The sequence below is a fragment of the Anolis sagrei genome, chromosome 8 (assembly GCF_037176765.1).
Source record: "Anolis sagrei isolate rAnoSag1 chromosome 8, rAnoSag1.mat, whole genome shotgun sequence".
Lineage (NCBI taxonomy): Eukaryota > Metazoa > Chordata > Lepidosauria > Squamata > Dactyloidae > Anolis > Anolis sagrei.
In genome coordinates this window covers 32,198,114-32,220,621 of record NC_090028.1, presented here as the reverse complement: position 1 = coordinate 32,220,621, position 22,508 = coordinate 32,198,114, and the positions used below count along the sequence as shown (strand labels likewise).

Genomic DNA, 22,508 nt, shown 5'->3' with positions numbered 1-22,508 from the left:
TATGTCCTCTTATTACCATTGATAACATCATGCAGAAAATGCAAATCATTTTTACACATTATGTAAGTAGGAAGATATTTGAAAGTCACTGGATGGCAATGAGCATTTGTTATTTGTTGAACCAACAGATCTTGAATAACAGTATCCTATTTGTTGCACCCAGAAGTCTCTTCATTACGTATATACTTTTGTCCTTTACAAAAAAAAAGAGAACCCGACGAAGTTGCCAAAACATATGGCAGTTCTAAATTGCTATTAGTTAGCAATTATATCACTTCAGTACAAGCTCAGGCACCAAACTTCAATTCCTCGTACTAAATTGTTTGATGCATTTATAACAGGCAATCCTTTCTCTTTCCAATTAGTGCCCTGGCTGGTTATGTTTCATCAACAGCAACTGCCAGATTAAATGCCTTACTTGACCATCTTCACCCAACCTACTTTGATGTTCACTTTTTCAAGCTTCGGAATACCTTTTGGATGAAGATCAGACAGCATTAAACAGAATTACTAATTAATTAAGCAAAGTTAAATTTTAAACACTGTTTGTTGTGTTAGCCAAAAGCCTCAACAGAACAGCTCTTTCCCATCTCAGCACAGATCAAAAGAGATCATTTTCCTTCTCTATCCCTCCCCATTCCACCCTCCTTCTCTCCCAAATTAGCATGTTTGGGCTCGAATGAACTGTGATGAAACACTATATTGCTGTATATCAAATTGCTGTGCATGCTTTATTAACAGGGGATTTTTTTTTCATAGAAGGCTCCAACTTACTGTGACCTAAACATCTAGAATGCAACGTCATGTCACTCCCAAGATTTGGTATGTGTGTGCTTTGCATATGGGCACCAATACAGTTAAGGATTATGACATTTGAGTCCAGAACTTTGATTTATGGAAGAGCTTAACCTTCTATGCATGAATTAAGCTTGGATATCTATAGCTTACCATAGATGCAGGAAGGAACTAGGAGCTGGTACGTCAGCACCTGTTATTGACAGATGTCTTCAACCAAGGCTATTGACTAAAATCCCCTGGAATACGGAACAACAGCTGGATTTAAGAGCTTGGAAATGCTGCTTTGGGGTGTAACAATCTCCTGAATCTCCTGGGAAAGTACCATTATCAAGCTTTGGTTGGAACCAAAGCTTGGTAAGCTTACTTTACTTACTTAGGTGATCCCTCACTGTCCGAGTAGGATTGTCCTCCAAGATTGGTGTCCTGGCGGTGGGTCCGTAGGTGACTGTGGAGCCCTATTCTTGATCTGTATCTTCTCCCGCAGTGAGGGCATTGGTTTCCAGGTGGAAGGCGGTCCTGTTCGGGGTTGGCTTGACGCACCTTCCTCTCTCTTTTGCCCTCTGTTCGTGTCTCTTCAAATTCTACAGCACTGCTGGTCACAGCTGATCTCCAGCTGGAGTGCTCAAGGGCCAGGGCTTTCCAGTTCTCTGTGTCTATGCAAGAGTTTTAAGGTTGGCTTTGAGTGGCTGAAAAAATAAGGTAAAAGTAAAGGTTTCCCCTTGACATTAAGTCCAGTTGTGTTCGACTCTGGGAGTTGGTTCTCATCTCCATTCCTAAGCCAAAGAGCTGGCATTGTCCGTAGACACCTCCAAGATCATGTGGCCAGCATCTCTGCATGGAACAGCATTACCTTCCCACCAAAGTGGTACCTATTGATGTACTATTGATCTACTCACATCTGCATGTTTTTGAACAGCTAGGTTGGCAGAAGCTGGGACTAACAGCAATTGTTCACCCTGCTCCCCAGATTCGGACCATCAACCTTTCAGTCAGCAAGTTCAGCAGCTCAGTGGTTTCAGTTTGGTCCAATTCTATTGCTGATGGGGTTCAGAATGCTCTTTGATTTGAGCCCATCTTTAAATCTCTTTTCCTGCCCACCAACATTCCGTTTTCTGTTCTTGAGTTCGGAGTAGAGCAACTGCTTTGGGAGACGGTGGTCGGGCATCCGGACAATGTGGCCGGTCCAGCAGAGTTGATGGAGGAGGAGCATCGCTTCAATGCTGGTGGTCCTCGCTTCTTCCAGCATGCTGACATTTGTCCACTTGTCTTCCCAAGAGATTTCAAGATTTTTTGGAGGCAACACTGATGGAATCGTTCTAGGAGTTGCATGTGATGTCTGTAGATAGTCCATGTCTCACAGGCGAACAATAGCTTTATAAACAAGCACCTTGGTATCCCTACGGATGTCCCGGTCCTCAAACACTCTCTCCTTCATTCGGAAAAATGCTGCACTCGCAGAGTTCAGATGGTGTTGTATTTCAGTGTCAATGTTGACTTTTGTGGAGAGGTGGCTGCCAAGGGAACGGAAATGATCAACAATTTCTAATGTTACACCATTAAGCTGTATTTCTGGCATTGGAGAGGGATTGACTAGTGACTTCTGGAAGAGCACTTTGGTTTTCTCGGTGTTCAATGACAGGGCGAGCTTGGTAAGCACAGCCATCTTCACTACACTGGCTCCTTCTTTTGTCCAGTGGGGGCAGAGTATTTAACCACGGACTTAGAATGCACCCTGTAATGCATCTCTGTTCTGCGCCGGTAGGAAAATTCAATAAGGGACAAATGGTCTTTTAGAGGAAGCTTAGTAAAGGTTTTCACTGAAGGATTTCTCATAGATGTTTCCAAAAACATGTCAATAATGACATGGCACCGCCCTCTATATCCATGAATCCACAGATTCAACCATTCTCAGCTCGGAAATATTCTCTCTCCAAAAAAGAAAAAAAAAGCAAATCCTGATTTTGCCTCTTTATATAAAGGATACCGTTTTAAGTGTATTGTCGAAGGCTTTCATGGCTGGAATCACTGGGTTCTTGTAGGTTTTTACGGGCTATATGACCATGTTCTAGAGGAATTCTCTCCTGACGTTTCGCCTGCATCTATGGCAAGCATCCTCAGAGGTAGTGAGGTCTGTTGGAACTAGGAATGTGGGTTTATATATCTATGGAATGACCAGGGTGGGACAAAGAACTCTTGTCTGCTGGAGCTAGGTGTGAAATTACAACAGCAAAACAACAGAGAGGAAACAAACAAGGACATCTAATCACCTTTCAACAAAAGATTGCCCCAGGCACTGCCAGGCCATCAAATGCTAATCAAGGTGGTCAGTTGAAACATTCACACCTAGCTCCAGCAGAAATGGAGATGAGCACCAACCCCCAGAGTTGGACATGACTATACTTAATGTCAGGGGAAACCTTTAGCTTTACTTAAGTAAGATTGACTGAGTAATGGAAGAATATTTTCAGGCACAACAACCCCATTGCCTAAGCCAGGGGTCCTCAAACTAAGGCCCGGGGGCCGGATACGGCCCTCCAAGGTCATTTGCCCGGCCCTTGCTCAGGGTCAACCAAAGTCTGAAATGACTTGAAAGTACATAACAACAACTACAACAACTACTACAACAATCTTATCTCATTAGACAAAAGCAAGCCCACACTTCCCATTGAAATACTAATAAGTTTATATTTGTTAAAATTGTTCTTCATTTTAATTATAGTATTGTTTTTAAGTGTTTTTGCACTACAAATAAGATATGTGCAGTGTGCATAGGAATTCATTCATGGTTTTTTTTTTTTCAAATTATAATTTGGCCATCCAACAGTTTGAGGGACTGTGTCCGGCCCTCTGTTTAAAAAGTTTGAGGACCCCTGGCCTAAGCATGCATATATATATATATATATATATATATATATATATATATATATATATATATATTCAACTATAGATATACTTTTTTTCATGTCAGGAGCAACTTGAGAAACTGCAAGTTGCTTCTGGTGCGAGAGAATGGCCATCTGCAAGGACATTGCCCTGGGGACACCTGGATGTTTTGATGTTTTACCATCCTTGCGGGAGTCTTCTCATGGGGAGCTGGAGCTGACAGAGGGAGCTCAACCGGCTCTTCCGGATTCATAGAATCATAGAGGCATAGAGTTGGAAGAGATCTCCTGGGCCATCCAGTCCAACCCCATTTTGCCAAGAAGCAGGAAAATTGCATTCAAAACACCCCTGACAGATGGCCATCCAGCCTCTGTTTAAAAGCTTCCAAAGAAGGAGCCATCACCACATCCGTACCTTGGGAGGGCTGACTTGGCCACGGTAGTACACGCTTTGGTTATATCCCGCTTAGATTACTGCAACGCTCTCTACGTGGGGTTGCCTCTGAAGACTGCCCGGAAGCTGCAGCAAGTACAACGCGTGTCAGCCAGATTACTAACGGGTGCGGGGTACAGGGAGCACACCACTCCGCTGTTACTCGAACTCCACTGGCTGCCGATTAGCTTCCGAGCACAATTCAAAGTGCTGGTGTTAACCTATAAAGCCCTAAACGACTCCGGCCCTGTTTACCTCTGCGAACGTATTCTCCCCTACGAACCATCAAGACCACTAAGATCGTCTGGAGGGGCCCTGCTCTCGGTCCCACTGCCTGCACAAGCACGGCTGGTGGGGACGAGGAACAGGGCCTTCTCGATGGTGGCCCCTCAACTTTGGAACTCCCTGCCATTAGAGATCAGAACTGCCCCCTCCCTCATGACGTTCAGGAAACTAACAAAGACCTGGTTGTGGAACGCGGCATTTGACAACTGATTTAATTCTTTGCCCACATGAAAGGAGGAGGATGAATGGGATTGTGATGGTGTTGGACGATTTGGCTCTTTTAACTGGGATGATAATGTTTTAATCGTGTAATGAAGTGGCATTGTGTTGTTATTGTATATTTTTTGTATGTTAACACATGTTGTGAACCGGTCCGAATCCCTCTTTGAAGGTGAGAGGGTCGGTATATAAAACCTCAAAATAAATAATAAATAAATAAATAAACATTCTGGGACAGAGAGTTCCACTGCTGAATGGCTCTCACAGTCAGGAAGTTCTTCCTTATGTTCAGATGGAATCTCCTTTCTTGGAATTCGAACCACTGACCTATTGGTTAGCAGTTCTGCCAGCACAAAGGTTTAACCCAGTGGTTCTCAACCTTCCTAATGCTGCGACCCCTTAATACAGTTCCTCATGTTGTGGTGACCCCCAACCATAAAATTATTTTCATTGTTACTTCATAAATGTAATTTTGCTAGCGTTATGAATCGTAATGTAAATATGCAGGATGTATTTTCATTCACTGGACCAAATTTGGCACAAATGCCCAATATGCCCAAATTTGGATACTCGTGGGGTTGGGGAAGGGACTAGTTTTATCATTTGAGAGTTGTACTTGCTGGGATTTATAGTTCATCTACAATCAAAGAGCATTCTGATCTCCACCAGTGATGGAACTGAACCAATCTTGGCACACTGGACTCCCATGACCAACATAAAACACTAGCAGGGTTTGGTGGGCATGGATCTTGTGTATGGGAGTTGTAGTTCACCGACATCTGTGGACTCAAACAATGATGGATCAGGACCAAATTTGGCACAAATACTCAATATGCCCAAATGTGAACTCTAGTGGAGTTTGGGGGAAATAGACCTTAGCATTTGGGAGTGGTAGTTGCTGGGATTTGTAGTTCACCTACAATCAAAGAGCATTCTGAACCCCACCAACAATAGAATTGGATCTACCTTTCCACACGTAACCCAGATGACCAAGAAAAAATACTGTTTTTTCTTATGGTCTTTGGCGACCCCTCGGACACCCTCTTGTGACCCAGCCAGGGGTCCCGACCCCCAGGTTGAGAAACACTGGTTTAACCCATTGCACCACGGGCAATAGATATACTACAGCAATCCTTTGGCCAGCTTTCTATCCCAAATAGAAAATACACAACAGCTAGCGGCCTATTGTGTGTTTCGACTTGACTGTGGTTGGAGGAGCTACAGAAACCCAAAGTTTTACCTCGGCAGGCAGAACAAGTGGGCTTTGTTACCTAGACAGATTACGGCATTTCTCTTTGCTCCCCCCAGCCCACAAAGCCCACTTTAAAGTCTGCTCTTCATAAAAGCCCAGCGTGAACAGTGGAATTTCTGACTTGCCTCAGATACCGAGGCGACTTTTATAGTTTTCAAGTAGCTTCAGGGTTATATTTTAAAAGTTGAATTTCATCACATGTTTTAAGTTTGCTGAGGAGGGGAAAAAAAGATGTATTTTTAGTGGGGGGAAAAGTTTTTTTCTTTCCCCCCTTTCCCCCTTTCACATTTCTCTCCCCCCGCTTCGCAGATGTTTCATCTCAATCACATCCAGACCTCAAAGCCTGAGCACCAGTCAAGTTTGTTCTCCTACGGATGGAAAAGAGAAAATGTCATTTATTTGCAGGAGACGTGGTCTTCCCTCCCCTTGCCTCTTTCTAACACCTATTTTTTTTCTTCCAACCACAACTAGTATGCAAGTTAACATCAAATAATAAATGTAAATCCACTGAGCAGCTGAGATTGAACCAAAGCTATTTTGCTGAATAGATGGCACAGCAGCTTAGCTGTTAAGTTTACGTCGAGATTTTCTCACCTTCTCTGTAAATATTCAAGGTTTAATAGTTCTGTAAGTCAAATGAAAAATGCAACCAATGGGGCTGATGTAGTACAAAGTTCACAATACAAGTGGCTGAAAAAAAATAAGATAAAGGTAAAGGTTTCCCCTTGACATTAAGTCCATTTGCGTCCGACTCTGGGAATTGGTTCTGATCTCCATTCCTAAGCCAAAGAGCTGGCATTGTCCGTAGACACCTCCAGCATCACTGCATGGAACAGCATTACCTTCCCACCAAAGCGGTACCTATTGATCTACTCACATTTGCATGTTTTTGAACAGCTAGGTGGGCAGAAGCTTGGACTAACAGCAGGTGTTCACCCTGCTCCCAGATTCGAACCGTCAACCTTTCGGTCAGCAAGTTCAGCAGCTGAGTGGTTTAAGTTTGGTCCAATTCTATTGCTGATGGGGTTCAGAATGCTCTTTGATTGTAGGTTAACTATAAATCCAAGCAACTACAACACCCAAATGTCAAGGTCTATTTTCCCCAAACTCCACCAGTGTTCACATCTGTATTTGTGCCAAGTTTGGTCCAGATCTATCACTGTTTGACTCCATAGTGCTCTCTGGATGTAGGTACACTTTTATTTTATTTTATAATTTATTTACTATATTTATATACCGTCCCTTTCAGCCTGCAGATGACTCAGGGTGATTTACAATTGGTGCCAAGACCATAAGCACTACATCTCCAAAACTCAAGGTCAATGCCCACCAAACCCCTCCAATATTTTCTGTTGGTCATGGGAGTTCTGTGTGCAAAGTGTGGCTCAATTCTACTATTGGTAGTTTTCAGAGTGCTCTTTGGTTGTAGATGAACTATAAATCCCAGCAACTACAACTCCCAAATGGCAAGGTCTATTTTCCCCAAACTCCACCAGTGTTCACATCTGAACATATTTTGAGTATTTGTGCCAAGTTTGGCCCATATCTCTCATTGTTCAACTCCATAGTGCTCTCTGGATGTAGGTACACTACAACTCCAAATCTCAAGGTCAATGCACACCAAGCCCTTCCAATATTTTCTGTTGGTCATGGGAGTTCTGTGTGCCAAGTTTGGCTCAATTCTACCACTGGTGGGTTTCAGAATGCTCTTTGGTTGTAAGTGAACTATAAATCCCAGCAACTACAACTCCCAGATGTCAAGTTCTATTTTCCCCAAACTCCACCAGTCTTCACATCTGAACATACTGAGTATTTGTGCCAATTGTGGTCCAGATCTCTCATTGTTCGACTCCATAGTGCTCTCTGGATGTAGGTACACTACAACTCCAAATCTCAAGGTCAATGCACACCAAGCCCTTCCAATATTTTCTGTTTGTCATGGGAGTACTGTGTGCCAAGTTTGGCTCAATTCCACTATTGGTGGGTTTCAGAATGCTCTTTGATTGTAGGTGAATCATAGAATCATAGAATCGAAGAGTTGGAAGAGACCTCATGGGCCATCCAGTCCAACCCCCTGCCAAGAAGCAGGAATATTGCATTCAAATCACCCCGACAGATGGCCATCCAGCCTCTGTTTAAAAGCTTCAAAGAAGGAGCCTCCACCACACTCTGGGGCAGAGAGTTCCACTGCTGAATGGCTCTCACAGTCAGGAAGTATAAATCCCAGCAACTACAACTCCCAAATGACACACCCCACCAGTATTTAAATTTGGACATATTGGGTATTTGTGCCAAATTTGGTCCAATGAATGAAAATACATCCTGAATGTCAGATATTTACATTACGATTCATAACAGTAGCAAAATTACAGTTATGAAGTAGCAACGAAAATAATGTTATGGTTGGGAGGCCACCACAACATGAAGAACTGTATTAAGAGGTCATGGCCTTAGGAAGGTTGAGAAACACTGTCCTAAAGGCTATCCAAGAAGGCTGGAATCAGGACCTGAGCTTTTCTATTCTTCATCTGTATAATAGAGTAAAATGCGAAGTACCCGCTCATGACAACAGAAACATCCTTTGTATGCCTGGTTCTTAGCAACCTGAAGAACATTTGCGATGGGTCTCTGCATCATTGTTTCTTCACGATTAGCTCTGTGAGGGTCATAGTGACAGCTTTCCCCATGGGAAGCAATTTTGATGAAAAGCTCGGTATGCGTATTCCATCGTCCTGGTGCCTTCAGAGCTCTTCTTATCATTGCCAATGTGGCAGAAACCCAGTTTTCTCCTTGAACATCTAAGTTAGACAAGAGACTGGTCGGAAATCAAAGCCTGCATTATTAATGACATTACCTACGCACAGCCTTCATTTAAATAGTGTCGTGTAGGCTGTTCCTTAGGACGTTAATAAAGTGAAATAAAACAAAGCCCTAAAGGGACCACACCAAAAAAAAAGGGGGAGGAAAAATTAAAAGGACTTTTTTTTACTGTGGAAACATAAATATTATATATATATATATATATATATATATATATATATATATATATGAGAGAGAGTTGTGTAAAGGAAATGAGTTGAATCTGTAAAACTGGAGCTGCCAACCAAAATAAGCTCAGCGCAACCAAAAACAGAGAGTAAATCAGTGTTGAGAGTAAATCGCTTAAGTGGTTTTTTTCTCATTTCTTTCTTTTTGTTCAAGGCTGTGGACCAATTATAATGAATCTTATGAGATGGCCCAGTGAGATAAATACAGCCAAATGAGAGACTGCTCTCTGTTTTTGCAATCATGGGTCATCTTGAAGTCCAGAAAGTTTCTTGAGGTTCTGTTAGACCCTGAACACTAGACTTAAAACATTTCTCAGTCAATTAACTGATTCTGTCAATTGGTATATGAGAGGGGAAACCTTGCTTTAAGGAGCTTTGCATGAACTTTTGGAGTAACAGATCTGTTTTTAGTTACTCTGAATACCCACACGGAGATGGGATAGGATATAAATAAAGTACGGTATTGAACTGTGGTGCTGGAGGAAAATTCTGAGAGTGCCTTGGACAGCGAGAAGATCCAACCAGTCCATACTTCAGGAAATAAAGCCCGACTGCTCCTTGGAGGGAAGAATATTAGAAGCAAAGATGAAGTACTTTGGCCACATCATGAGAAGACAGGTAGAATCATAGAATCAAAGAGTTGGAAGAGACCTCATGGGCCATCCAGTCCAACCCTCTGCCAAGAAGCAGGAATATTGCATTCAAATCACCCCTGACAGATGGCCATCCACCCCTGTTTAAAAGCTTCCAAAGAAGGACCCTCCACCACACTCCGGGGCAGAGAGTTCCACTCCTGAACGGCTCTCACAGTCAGGAAGTTCTTCCTCATGTTCAGATGGAATCTCCTCTCTTGTAGTTTGAAGCCATTGTTCTGCGTCCTAGTCTCCAGGGAAGCAGAAAACAAGGTGTTGGAGTTCAGCCTGTGATTGTGTTTCAGGATCAGAGTGCTTTGGATGTGGGGAATGATGTAAATGAGGTTGAGGATGGCAATTGTTTGGTCAGTGATATTGATGCAGAGAATGACAGAGAGACACCTGTTCCAAGTATAGTTTCCCAGGATTTGGGGCTTGAAAACAACTCGGCACCTGCAGAAACTAAATAAAGTACGGTATTGAATTGTGGTGCTGGAGGGAAATTCTGAGAGTGCCTTGGACAAAAATCGAATAAAATTACTCCCTTTCACACGTACTCCTTTCCCCCTAGTTTTTGACCCACTGTTGGAAGATATTGGAAAACTTGGGTCTAAGTCCAATGTCTGAAAATTCAGCAAAGAGGCATCATTTTGAAACAGCTGTTTTCAACCAAAGGATTTAAACCCTCCCCTTTGAAAAGAGAGCTGTTCAGTTCACCCTCAAAAGTTTCCCTTCCTTCCCTGTTGCCTCTCATAAAGCGCATGACAACGTAACTTTTTCCTCTGGCACACAAGTGAAACAGCTTACCTGTTTCTTGCAATTTCCTGGATCTTTGTATGACCACAGGAAAACGTCTGCAAAGCCCTCCCAGTCTTGTGTTCTTAGGAAAGGTTTCTTCCTCCTGCCAAGCTAAACAGTTCCAACTTGGCACCCAGCAATCCCAGCTTCATGCTTTAATGGTACTTTCCGCCCATTTCCCAGCTTATCAGCCTCCAGCTCGGGTGGCACTTGGCTGTTTTGGCAAGGGAGCGCATAAATACGTAGCTCAGGTTTAGAAGCCCACACGCCAAATCGAGCCACCTCTATGTTTGTGTTGGGCACCTTGCCATCCCTCCCAATGAGCCATGTGAATCTGGCGCCTGGCCGTCAGCCCAACCTCCAAAGGCTTCATCAGCCAAGTTCAGGGGTCTGCAGGCAAACGGCAGGGCAAGGATCAAGTAGATTTCCAGTCATAGGCAATAGGAACACAGGAAACAAAAGCAAGTCTCAGACATGCATATGAAGAATTGTTTTCCACAGGTAAAACTAGTTCATATAATTCTTCACTAACTGTCTTCCTGGGGAAAATGTCAGGTGCAGACCTTGGCTGTCTCCAACAAAAGTCCAACCTGAAGATATAAGAACTTATAGTACAGGTTACTACATGCTATTGTTGTCAGAATTGTGGGTTGGTATCAGAACACAAAGTACCCTATTGATTTGAATATAATGCTCATCCTTTTTGGCCAAAATACCCTGAAAAAATGAGGGTGCACATGAGATCCACATCATAAAGTCATCTTAGTGCTGAGCTGAATCAAAGGGGGAAGCTGCTTCAGGTGGATCTGGAGCTCCTATTTGAGGGATGTCATCTCTAATTTAATGGTCAGGGTTCAATGCTAGGTGATCCTGGGATTTGTAGTTTGGAAAGGCATCAGAAATTTTTGTCAGAGAAGGATCAAGATCTTGTAAAACTACAGCCCCCGTGACTCCATAGCACTAAACCAAGGATTCATTCTGCAGCATATATGGATCCCTTTCCTTTGTTGGAAGCTTTGGTGTTCAAACGTGTTTGTTTTTAAAGTAGGAATTCTAAGCTGGCGGCAACTGCAAGGTCCAGATTGCAGCTTTTGTCACTGCACATTACAGTTGGCAGCACATACTTTTTTATTTCAGGGTTTTGAAAATTGAGGTGCACATTAGATTCAGAGGTGCATTAGACTTGACAGGATACGGTATATAGGTTCACCAATCAAACATTTTGCACACATCCACTCCATTAGTCCAAAGTCCACTTCCATTCCACAGTCTATCATTGGTCAATTAAACTGAACATTACATTACCCCCACCCTCTCAATGTACTAGTTCATATAATATATTGTTGTTGATAATGATGATGACAATCCACTACTCATAATACCCATGTAGTCATGTCGACAGACTTGACCTGCCTAGAAAATCAGAAGGCAGGGCTTCTGCAAGGAGAACAAGCCCTATGAGGAGTGGCTTAAGGAACTGGGCATGTTTAGCCCGAAGAAGAAAAGGATGAGAGGAGATATGATAGCCATGTATAAATATGTGAGAGGAAGCCACTGGGAGGAGGGAGCAAGCTTGTTTACTGCTTCCATGGAGATTAAGACAAGGAACAATGGCTTCACACTACAAGAAACAAGATCCATCTGAACATGAGGAAGAACTTCCTGACTGTGAGAGCTGTTCAGCAGTGGAACTCTCTGCCCCGGAGTGTGGTGGAGGCTCCTTCTTTGGAAGTTTTTAAACAGAGGCTGGATGGCCATCTGTCAGGGGTGCTTTGAATGCAATATTCCTGCTTCTTGGCAGGGGGTTGGACTGGATCGCCCATGAGGTCTCTTCCAACACTTTGATTATATGATTCTAAGGAAGCAGACAAAATGATGGATCACATACTCAGCTGCTACAAGATCACACAGACGGACTATAAGCAGAGGCATAATACCATTGCTCAGATGATCCACTGGAACTTGTGCCACAAATACCATCTGCCTGTGACTGGTGGGATCACAAGTCTGGAAAGGTTACAGAAAGTGAACATATCAAACTATTCTGGAACTTCTGAATTCAGTCTGACAGAGTTTTGGAGCACAATACTCCTGACCCCATGATAATGGGGGGAAAAATATGGATCATCAATGTTGCTGTCCCAGGTGACAGCAGATTGACAAGAAGCAACTAGAAAAGTTTACATGCTATGAGGATTTAAAGATCGAAATGCAAAGACTCTGGCACAAGCCAGGAAAGGTAGTCTCAGTGGTGATCAGCACACTGGGTGCAGTGTCTAAATACCTTGGCCTGCACTTGAAAACAATCAGCGCTGACAAAATTACAAAAGGCCACCCTACTCGGATCTGCATGCATGATTCGCCGATATATCACACAGTCCTAGACACTTGGGAGGTGTCCAATATGTGATCAAATACAAAAGCCAGCATAGTGCTCTTGTTTGCTGTGTACTAATCTTGTTGTGTATATAATAATTATTGTAATATTGTATTTATACCCCGCCACCATCTCCCCAAAGGGACTCCGGTAGGCTCACAAAAGGATTCCAAAGTGCAGCACACATAAAATAAACAATACATAAGCATGTAAACGATGGCAACATAAATTTACAACAGCAACATGAGAATGGCCTTAAGCTCAATGACATTCCTCTCTCTCATGCTGAACTCCCTTCTCCTTCAGTTACCCAGTTACTGAGATAAGATGTTACTGAGATAAGCTTGTAGTTAGTTTGCTAGTCTCTAACTCCAAGACGCCCCTGGTCTACTACAAAGTTTTTAGTGCTTTGCAATACAAACTATCAATTAATTATAAATGCATAGTATTAATAAGGTATATCATTATTAGGCTCTAGCATGAAAATACATCATAACCTTCACCATGACAGGTCCTAGACATAAGATCCAGGCAGAAAGTAGCAAATATTATAGTCGCTTTCTGTCGACCATTTTAGGAGTTGTTGGTATATTATTTTGATTAGTTTCTTATCTTTTTCTAATACTACCTCCCATACTCCTCGTTCTCTATTGAAACCGGCTTTCCCATCCTCTTTAAATCCTTGTTGGATTTGGAGGTATTGAAACCAATTTATTTTTTTATTCATTATTCTGAGTTCTTTGAGTGATTTTAAGATGAATTGTTGTTCTCTTGACTGCTTCAATATTTGTTGATATGCCAGCCAGTTTTTTTCCTCCAGCTCTTTTTTATGTCTCGCTTCTATCGGCGATATCAACAGAGGAGGAACAGATCAAAAATTGCCAAATTCAATGGGCTAAAGACTTAGGTCATAGCATATCAACGTACCAATGGGAGGAGATATGAAACACTAAAATAAAATATACAGCAGCCAGTGACCTTAGGGAAAACTGGTTTAAAATGTTCTATCGCTGGTATTATACGCCAGAAAAGCTAGCGAAATTCAATAAAGGTATATCCAACAGCTGTTGGAAATGTAGAAAAGAAAAGGGAACCTTTATACATGTTTGGTGGGAATGTAAAAAAGTAAAAAAATATTGGAAAGAAATACATACGGCCACCCAAAAAATACTAAAAATAAAATTTAAAAGAACCCCTGAAATTTATTTATTGGGTATATCAAATTCAAAATTCGACAGAAGCCAAGAGAGAATACTATTCCTACTCTGTACTGCCGCTAGAATTCTGCTTGCAAAATATTGGAAACTAAGTGAAATCCCAGACCTGGACGCGTGGATAATCAAAGCACTAGAAATAGTACAAATGGACTATTTGTCCCAAAGACTAAATAATCATAACAAAAAAACCAATTGGTCAGGGCTCAAGGATTACTGCACGGAAAGAAGAATCCCATTATTGATAGACCTGTCCAACGTGTGAGGAACTGCATCTAAAGTAGAAGAGACATCGGAGAAGCAAAAAGAAGAAAAGAAATGTACCTGAATTGCAAAAGATCCATGAACTCTTGGGAAGTCCTTTTTAAACTGTATACACCTCTCTCCACACCCTGCTTTCTTTGCTTCCCCCCCCCCCACCTCACCATCTAGGGCACCCTCCCCATACCCCGGCTATCCCCCTCCCATTCCCCTTTTCCCACTTACCCCCTCTCTCTACTATCCCGGATTTCTTCTTTTTTCACTGACAACAAAGCTCTCTTTTTGTTTTATATTTTTGTAAAAGCATAATAAAAATTTATTAAAAAAAATATTATAGTCGCTTTCTTCCTTCTGCAAAGAAGTACTCAACAACGGGCCAGTTTTTACAGACTTATTTGCAAGTCAAGATTTATTCCTAGCTCCAAAGCAGACTCGGGATTCATGATGTTTCAGCCCAAAGAACTTCCAGTTCCAACTTAACGGAGAAGAAAGATGACGACAATAGTAATAAATCACGCAAAAAAAAAAAGTGATCTGGCATAGCTGTATCCATTGGTGGCCAACGCTAATCTTCAAAGATCTTCTGTTTAACTTGAGCATTCCTGGCGCGATCCTTGCAAAGGGGAAAAAATCCAATTGTCCCAAATTTACAAAGACTTTCGAGGCCAGGCATTTCAAGGCAGGTACCGGATGAAATAGGCAATGGGGGCCAAACCGATTCTTCCCGCCAGCTGCTCAGTAAACAGTCGCCCCAGTTGCATCCTCGCCCCTTGTCAAGCATCAACACTGAGTCAACAATTCACTCTCGTGGCTTACGGCGTTTGATGTTTGCTTTGCTCTCTCCGCAGTTCAAAAGAAAAGCACTAATGCACCAGTCCTGTTACCAAATACAATCATAATCCCAGAATCCAGAGCCTTTTGCTGTTGACCAGTTAAGTCTGTTAAGACCAAAAGGATTTGATCAAGCTTTACATAATAACCCAGAAGTTAAATCCGGCCTCTTTTCTGGACTGATCAGACAGTTCTTTTTATCTTTCCTGCTCAGATGGCTTGTTAATCATCAGTGTGTGTTGGGTTGGAAGGGGGGAAAGAAGGAGGTAATGACTCTAATACCATGAAAACAAAAACAAGAAATTCAATCGCTGATCTAATTGCTGTTTTGTCTTCTCGTGACAAATCTGCTGTAAAACATATCCTCGATTGAAACTGTGGCCCACTGTGATCCGTTGACACCATCTAGGTCCTGCTAACCTGAAATATGATGACTCTTAAGAAGCAGTACTCACTGAATCAGGAAACTTTGGGACCAGATTAGGGATATGTATCAAATAATATAGGATGTTAAGTGATGTGATGCCACATGATAGATAGAGCTTGGAAGCACTTCAGTAGATTTTAATAGTTTTTTGTTGTTGTTGTTGTTGTTTTGAGAAACTGCAAGTTGCTTCTGGTGTGAGAGAATTGGCCGTCTGCAAGGACGTTGCCCAAGGGACACCTGGATGATTTGATGTTTTTATCATCCTTGTGAGAGGCTTCTCTCATGTCTCCGCATGAGGAGCTGGAGCTGATAGAGGGAGCTCATCCGCCTCTCCCCAGATTCGAACCTGCGACCTGTCGGTCTTCAGTCCTGCCAGCACAGGGGTTTAACCCACTGCACCACCAAGGGCTCCATATTTTAACAGTGCTGTTTTGTTTTTTAGCTTTAGGATCCAGACATGTTATGAAATGCAACAATGTTCCTTGCTTGGCCTGAACACAGTGGTCCTCAACCTTCCTAATGCCGTGACCCCTTATGCAGTTTCTCATGTTGTGGTGGCCCCCAACCATAACATTATTTTCATTGCTATTTCATAACTGTAATTTTGCTAGCGTTATGAATTGCAATGTAAATATCTGATATGCAAGTGAATGTATTTTCATTCACTAGATCAAATTTGGCACCCAATACACCCAAATTTGAATACTGGTGGGGATTAGGGGTGGGGGTTGATTTTGTCATTTGGGAGTTGCAGTTGCTGGGATTTAATAGTTAACCTACAATCAAAGAGCATTCTGAAGTCCACCAATGATGGAATTTAACCAAACTTGGCACACAGAACTCCCATGACCAACAGAACATACTGGAAGGGTTTGGTGGGCTTTGACCTTGAATTTTGGAGTTGTACTGCCCAGATGTTTTTGTTTTGTTTTGGTTTGGTTTTTTGATGTTTTACCATCCTTGTGGAGGCTTCTCTCATGTCCCCGCATGGGGAGCTGGAGCTGACAGGGGGAGCTCATCTGTGTTCTCCCCAGATTCAAACCTTTGATCTGTCAGTCTTCAGTCATCCCAGCACAAGGGTTTAACCCACCGCACCACCAGGGGAGGGCCACATGACCTTGCAGGTGTCTATGGACAATGCTGGCTCTTTGGCTTAGAAAAGGAGATGAGCACCACTCCCCAGAGTTGGACACAACTAGACTTAATGTAAAGGGAAAACTTTACCTTTTACAATGTAGTAGGCCCTCTACTTTCACAATTGTTATGGGGCTAAAGGTAAAGGTAAAGGTTTTCCCCTGACATTAAGTCCAGTCGTGTCCGACTCTGGGGTGTGGTGCTCATCTCCATTTCTAAGCCGAAGAGCCGGTGTTCTCCGTAGACACCTCCAAGGTCATGTGGCTGGTATGACTACATAGAGTGCCGTTACCTTCCCACCGGAGCGGTACCTATTGATCTACTCACATTTGCATGTTTTCGAACTGCTAGGTTGGCAGAAGCTAGAGCTAACAGCGGAAGCTCACGCCGCTCCCCAGAATCGAACCTGTGACCTTTCAGTCAACAAGCTCAGCAGTCCAGTGCTTTAACTCACTGTGCCACCGTGCGCTCTATCATTCATCTTGATAGGGTTTCTAGGCTTCCAGGAAACCTATTTTGGATCTGGAAATGAATAGTTGCAAATATTATTTCCATCCCTAGTTTAGGTTTCTTTGGGAGGGTAACAAAATGGGAGAGGAAAGCTGAATATGTTTTTATAAGATTGTCAGGTTGTATGGGGCTAAGACTGTCCTAAAAGTGGGAACACTGTGATTCAAAAATATGCATTTTTTTAAAAATTGAGAGAACACTTCTTTTGAAATCTCCAAGTCTTCCAGAACATCTCTGTGGCCAACTTTGTTTACACTGGAGGCCTTCACAGAGCTTTCCATGGCTGTTTCTGTGGCTCTCACAGTCCTTCCAAGACTCATGCCCACCAAAAAAAAAAAAAAAAAAGATGGTAGCATATCAATGACAATCTCCACTTTTGGAAACTACCAGCCTGATAATCTTATAAAAACATATTCAGCTTCCTTCTCACATTTTGTTACCCTCCCAAAGAAACCTAAAGTGGGCTTCTAAACTAGGGATGGAAAGAATATTTGCAGCTATTCATTTCCAGATCCAAAACAGGTTTCCTGGAAGTCTGGAAACCCTATCAAGATGAATGATAGAGCTGAGTTTTCCCCCAGACCTTTGCAGAGTTTCTCAACAATATTCAAATATCCTGAAGTGTTATAGAGGGCATATTCCGGAGAAAAATATAAATGGCTTTTTTATTTGCAGATACACACATTAACATGAATTACATATGCAGAGAACAGGCTTCCTATATAGAAAACATGTTGCCTTGCATAGAAAATACTGCATAAAAAAAGAAATTTGGGGGGGGGGGGGGAACCACATGTATTTTTCTGCAGAGTAATTGTTCCGCAACACTTTGGGTCATTCAAATATTCATTTTCACCTTTAGCAGAAAGAAAACTACTTTAGCAGAAAGAAACTGCATTCATGCTCGTCCATGAATGCAAGGATGAAATTATTGAGGAAACACTTCCTTAATTCCCACCACATGCAGTTTTGTTTTGGGTAACTAATATAGTCCATACTGTGATCCAAGAAGTAGACATTAGGTCTCACTTTGAGAGAAAGGCAGCATATAAATGCAATAAATTTTTTATATAAATAAAAATGTAATGTTCGTTTCTGGGATTAACATAACTCAAAAACCACTGGACGAATTGACACCAAATTTGGGCACAATATGCCTATCAGGCCAATGAGTGACCATCACTCATAAAAACACTGAAAAACACAGCAAAGGAGACTTAAAAAGCCAAAAAAACAAAAAATACATTACAATGTATGTGCTGTTGCACGCTGGGCCTGTACATAAGACTGTAGACAAGACATAAATTCCGTATGCCCAATGGGACGCCGGGGCTGCCTCAGATTAAAGGCCCTTGGATTTCCTTAAAACAGAGTCTCTAGAATAGTTAAAGGTTCAACAATGTTCTTTATTAATGAAAACAAACAGGTATTTTAAGGCTTTCTTAACAGTCTATTGGCTCTCTCTCAATCTTTGTCCACAGGGAACAGGCACTATCTTCATAGCTGTATCTAATGGGGAAATCCTTAACTTCTAATCTGGGCAGTCTGTCTTTGCCTCTGTTGGCGTGGAGCCCCTGCACCCGGTACCAACTGCTTCTGGCTTCCACGAGTGACCCTTACCAAGCAGAGCTTTGTAGACTTCCAGGGGAAAAGGAGTTCAGGTTTCAGTGATGGCTGACTGAAGTCCCTCAGCGAAGGAGCTGTAGGGCTGTATATCTCCCCAGCCAAGCCGTAGAAGACGAAGCTTTCTACAGGAGCTCTTGGTATTATGTCCTGCAGGAAAGGCTTCTCTGTGTGGACTGAACCCAAACTGGCTCCTATTCCCTCCAAAACCCAAAAAGGGGGAGGGACCAGGGAACCTAACGATAATTGACAGGTGGCTTGCCCTATGATTGCAGCCAAAAGAAGCCACCTATCTGCAGAGTCCCTGAAACTTAGGACTACAACAAACATTCAATGCAAAGCAAACAAAATAGGAGCTCCTGGTACAGTTGTACCTGCACAATGTATGTGCAAAACCACATACATTGGTGTGTGTATGTGTGTAAACACACATATATACACATATACACAAATATATACACACAAAAACACATATACACAGACTGTGCCACAACACATGGCAAGGGACGGCTAGTACATATATAAATATAGGCTACTGAACTTGGATCCCAATATGGCGCCAAGAGTCCCAAGGTGAGTCCACCTTCTGGCAGTGCTTTGATTCTTTGTGGCCTGCTCTCACAAAGGTCTGGTTTTTCAGCTGATCTTATAGTTGGGAAGCCAAGAGCGCGAACAGCTGTGACTAAATGTATATTTGTCTTGGATCATATAGAGAGGAAAGTTAGAAGGGGGGAAAAAGAAAAGAGGAAATTGTAAGGAAAGAATTTAGGACAAAAAGTCTCATTTTATTCCAGTCCTTGCGTTCTCAGTGTTGTGCTTTCATTCCTGCTTTAGAATGGCCACCTTTTAGCTTTGGAGATCTCTACTAACATAGATTTTGGGGAAGACATCTTTGGGACGTTTTTTGGAGATACAAGTCTCAGAATTCCCCAAGCAGCATGGCTATGCTGTTCTCTCTAAATTGTTTGTAAGTCTCTCTAGGTCAGTGGTTCTCAACCTTCTTAATGCCGCAACCCCTTAAATCCTCATATTCTGTTGACCTCCAACCATAACATTATTTTCATTGCTACTTCATAATTGTAATTTTGCTACTGTTATGATTCGTAATGTAAATATCTCATCTGCAGGATGTATTTTCATTCACTGGATCAAATTTGGCACAAATACCCAATATGCCCAAATCTGGTGGAGTTTGGGAAAATAATACACCTTGACATTTGGGAGTTGTAGTTGCTGGGATCTATAGATCACCTACAACCATAGAGCACTATGAACTCCATCAATGGCGGAATTGAACCAAATTTGGCACACAGAACTCCCATGACTAACAGAAAATACTGGAAGGGTTTGGTGGGCATTGACCTTGAGTTCAGTAGTTGTAGTTCACCTCCATCCAGAGAGCACTGTGGACTCAAACAATAATGGATCTGGACCAGACTTGGTACGGATACTCAATATGCCCAAATGTGAACACTGGTGGAGTTTGGGGAAAATAGACCTTGACATTTGGGAGTTGTAGTTGCTGGGATTTACAGTTCACCTACAATCAAAGTGCATTCTGAACCCCACCCACGATAGAATTGGGCCAAACTTCCCACACAGAACCCCCATGACCAACAGAAAATACTGTGTTTTCTGGTGGTCTTTGGCCACCCCTCTGACACTCCCTCGTGACCCCCCCCCCAGGGGTCCTAACCCCCAGGTTGTGAAACGCTTCTCTAGGTTTTCCAGTTCACCATGGGAGCTTCGAGACAGCACTAAAATCTGTGCCAAAATGGGTTTTAAAAAATCTGTTTTGGCATGGATTTCAGTCTCCATGCAGGTCAAAAAACCTGGGCTTTACAGGGAAGGGGTGATTACATGTGACCCTGATTAAAATTACAATGGCATGCAGCCACACTGAAGCCCCAAATTTACTCCTAAAAGTAAAGTTGTGACACGGTCCCTGGGTCAAATCCCCACAGGGCCCACTCCTGGTAAGGCCCGGATCTTACTTTAAGACCCGAATCTTAGCAGGTATTTAATTAATTTGGAACAAACCAGGAAAACCATTTTACCGGAAGCATTATTTGGACGTCTCCAGTAAAAACCAAGACAGGTCCCAGGATATGGGCCTGTCTGGATGGGCCCTATGGCCCATGGTTTCAGGTATCCATGTGCAGACATGAAATGTATCCCCATTGATACAGAAATCGTACTTTGCTGTTCACACAAAATATGAAGAAAGAGCATTTTCTTGCCTATGACATAGGACTGCTCCTGGCATGTTTGAGAAGATAATATGCTGGATATTATGTTAGCCTTAAGGGTGCTTTCTGACTGCCTTCTATAATGCCACTGCTCAAGGCAACACATTGATTTCTATATTTAAGCCTGGCGTTGAACGAGATGAAGTAGCCATCCACTGTAATAGCATTTCATGCTCCTTTTTGGTGGTTGCAGTCCCTCCTTCTAATAGTAAGGGTGAGCAGTGATGACTTTTGCTATGAAAACAGCCACGAAGAAAAAGTAGCAGGAGATTCTAGGGTAGTGCTTCACAACCTGTGGGTCCCCAGATGTTTTGGCCTTCAACTCCCAGAAATCCTAACAGCTGGTAAACTGGCTGGGATTTCTGGGAGTTGCAGACTAAAACACCTGGGGACCCACAGGTTGAGAACCACTGTAGAGAGTTCTGATGTTCACCAAAACAATGGTTGGGGGTTCGTTTTTTAGATTAAAAAAACACAGAGAGCAAAACAATGGTTAGTAGGAGGGGTGAAATAGAGAGAAGCAGCCTGAAGGAAAGAGAGGATGCTCAGTGGATGGGGAACATAGACCAAAAGGTGAAAAAGACTGCAGCAGAATATCCTTCTTGGAGGTGATCATTGCATGAAACCCAGAAGAGGAAATACTCTTTTTACAAGGAAAGCATCAGAGTAGTAGAGTGTTGCCTCACTACTCAATAAGTGGTTCACTTATTGCGGACTCGCTCTTTTGAGGTTTTTAAATATAAGTAGCAAGGGAACACTGTACGCTGCGGAGGCCTGAGCCTCTTGCTGCCACTTGGGACCCGTGCCACCTCCGCAGTCTCCTCAATTGCGGCAGCAAGAAGACCTGCAGCGACCAGGAGAAGGAAAGTAAAGAGGGTGAGGAGGCGGCTCTTCCTCCCTCATCACCTTCTTTACCTTCCTCTTCCTGGTCGCCGCCCGAGCCTCTTACCACTGCTTGGGCCCCGCAACACTTCCACCGCCTCCTCAATTGCAGGGCCCAAGCAGCGGCAAGAAGCCCAGGTGGCAGCGAGAAGGAGGAAGATGAGGGTAAAGAGGGCGAGGCATCCCTACTTTGCGGTTTTTCACTTATTGCGGGTGGTCCTGGAACATAACTCCAGCGATAACTGAAGGTACAGTTGTTGGAGTTCAGCCTGTGATTGTGTTTCAGGATCAGGGTGCTTTGGATGTGGGGAATGATGTAACTGAGGTTCAAGATGGCAATGGTTTGGGCAGTGATATTGATGCAGAGAATGACAGAGAGACCCCTGTTCAAAGTGTACTTTCCCATGAGAATGTTCCTACAGGGTATAGGGATGATGGTTTATTCCGTGAATTGCTCCCAGAGAGTTCCCAGGATTTGGGGCTTGAAAACAACTCAGCACCTGCTGAACCTAATAAGAATATAGATAAGGAGGCGGAAATTAGTCAAAACAGACAGGCCGAGTAATGCCTTTGGTGTTCTGCCAGGCTTCAACAGAAAAAGATAAGGGCCACTCAAGGAAAGCAAAACCAGTTTCTGAGTGCTTGGAAAGGCTG

At 42.8% G+C, this 22,508-nt stretch overlaps 1 protein-coding gene across 2 annotated transcripts in view; it reads right to left on the bottom strand.

The window, feature by feature from the left end:
* The window catches only part of NKD1 (NKD inhibitor of WNT signaling pathway 1), a 184,177-nt gene that overhangs the window by 58,875 nt on the left and 102,794 nt on the right, over nt 1-22,508 (bottom strand). The window lies entirely within an intron of this gene.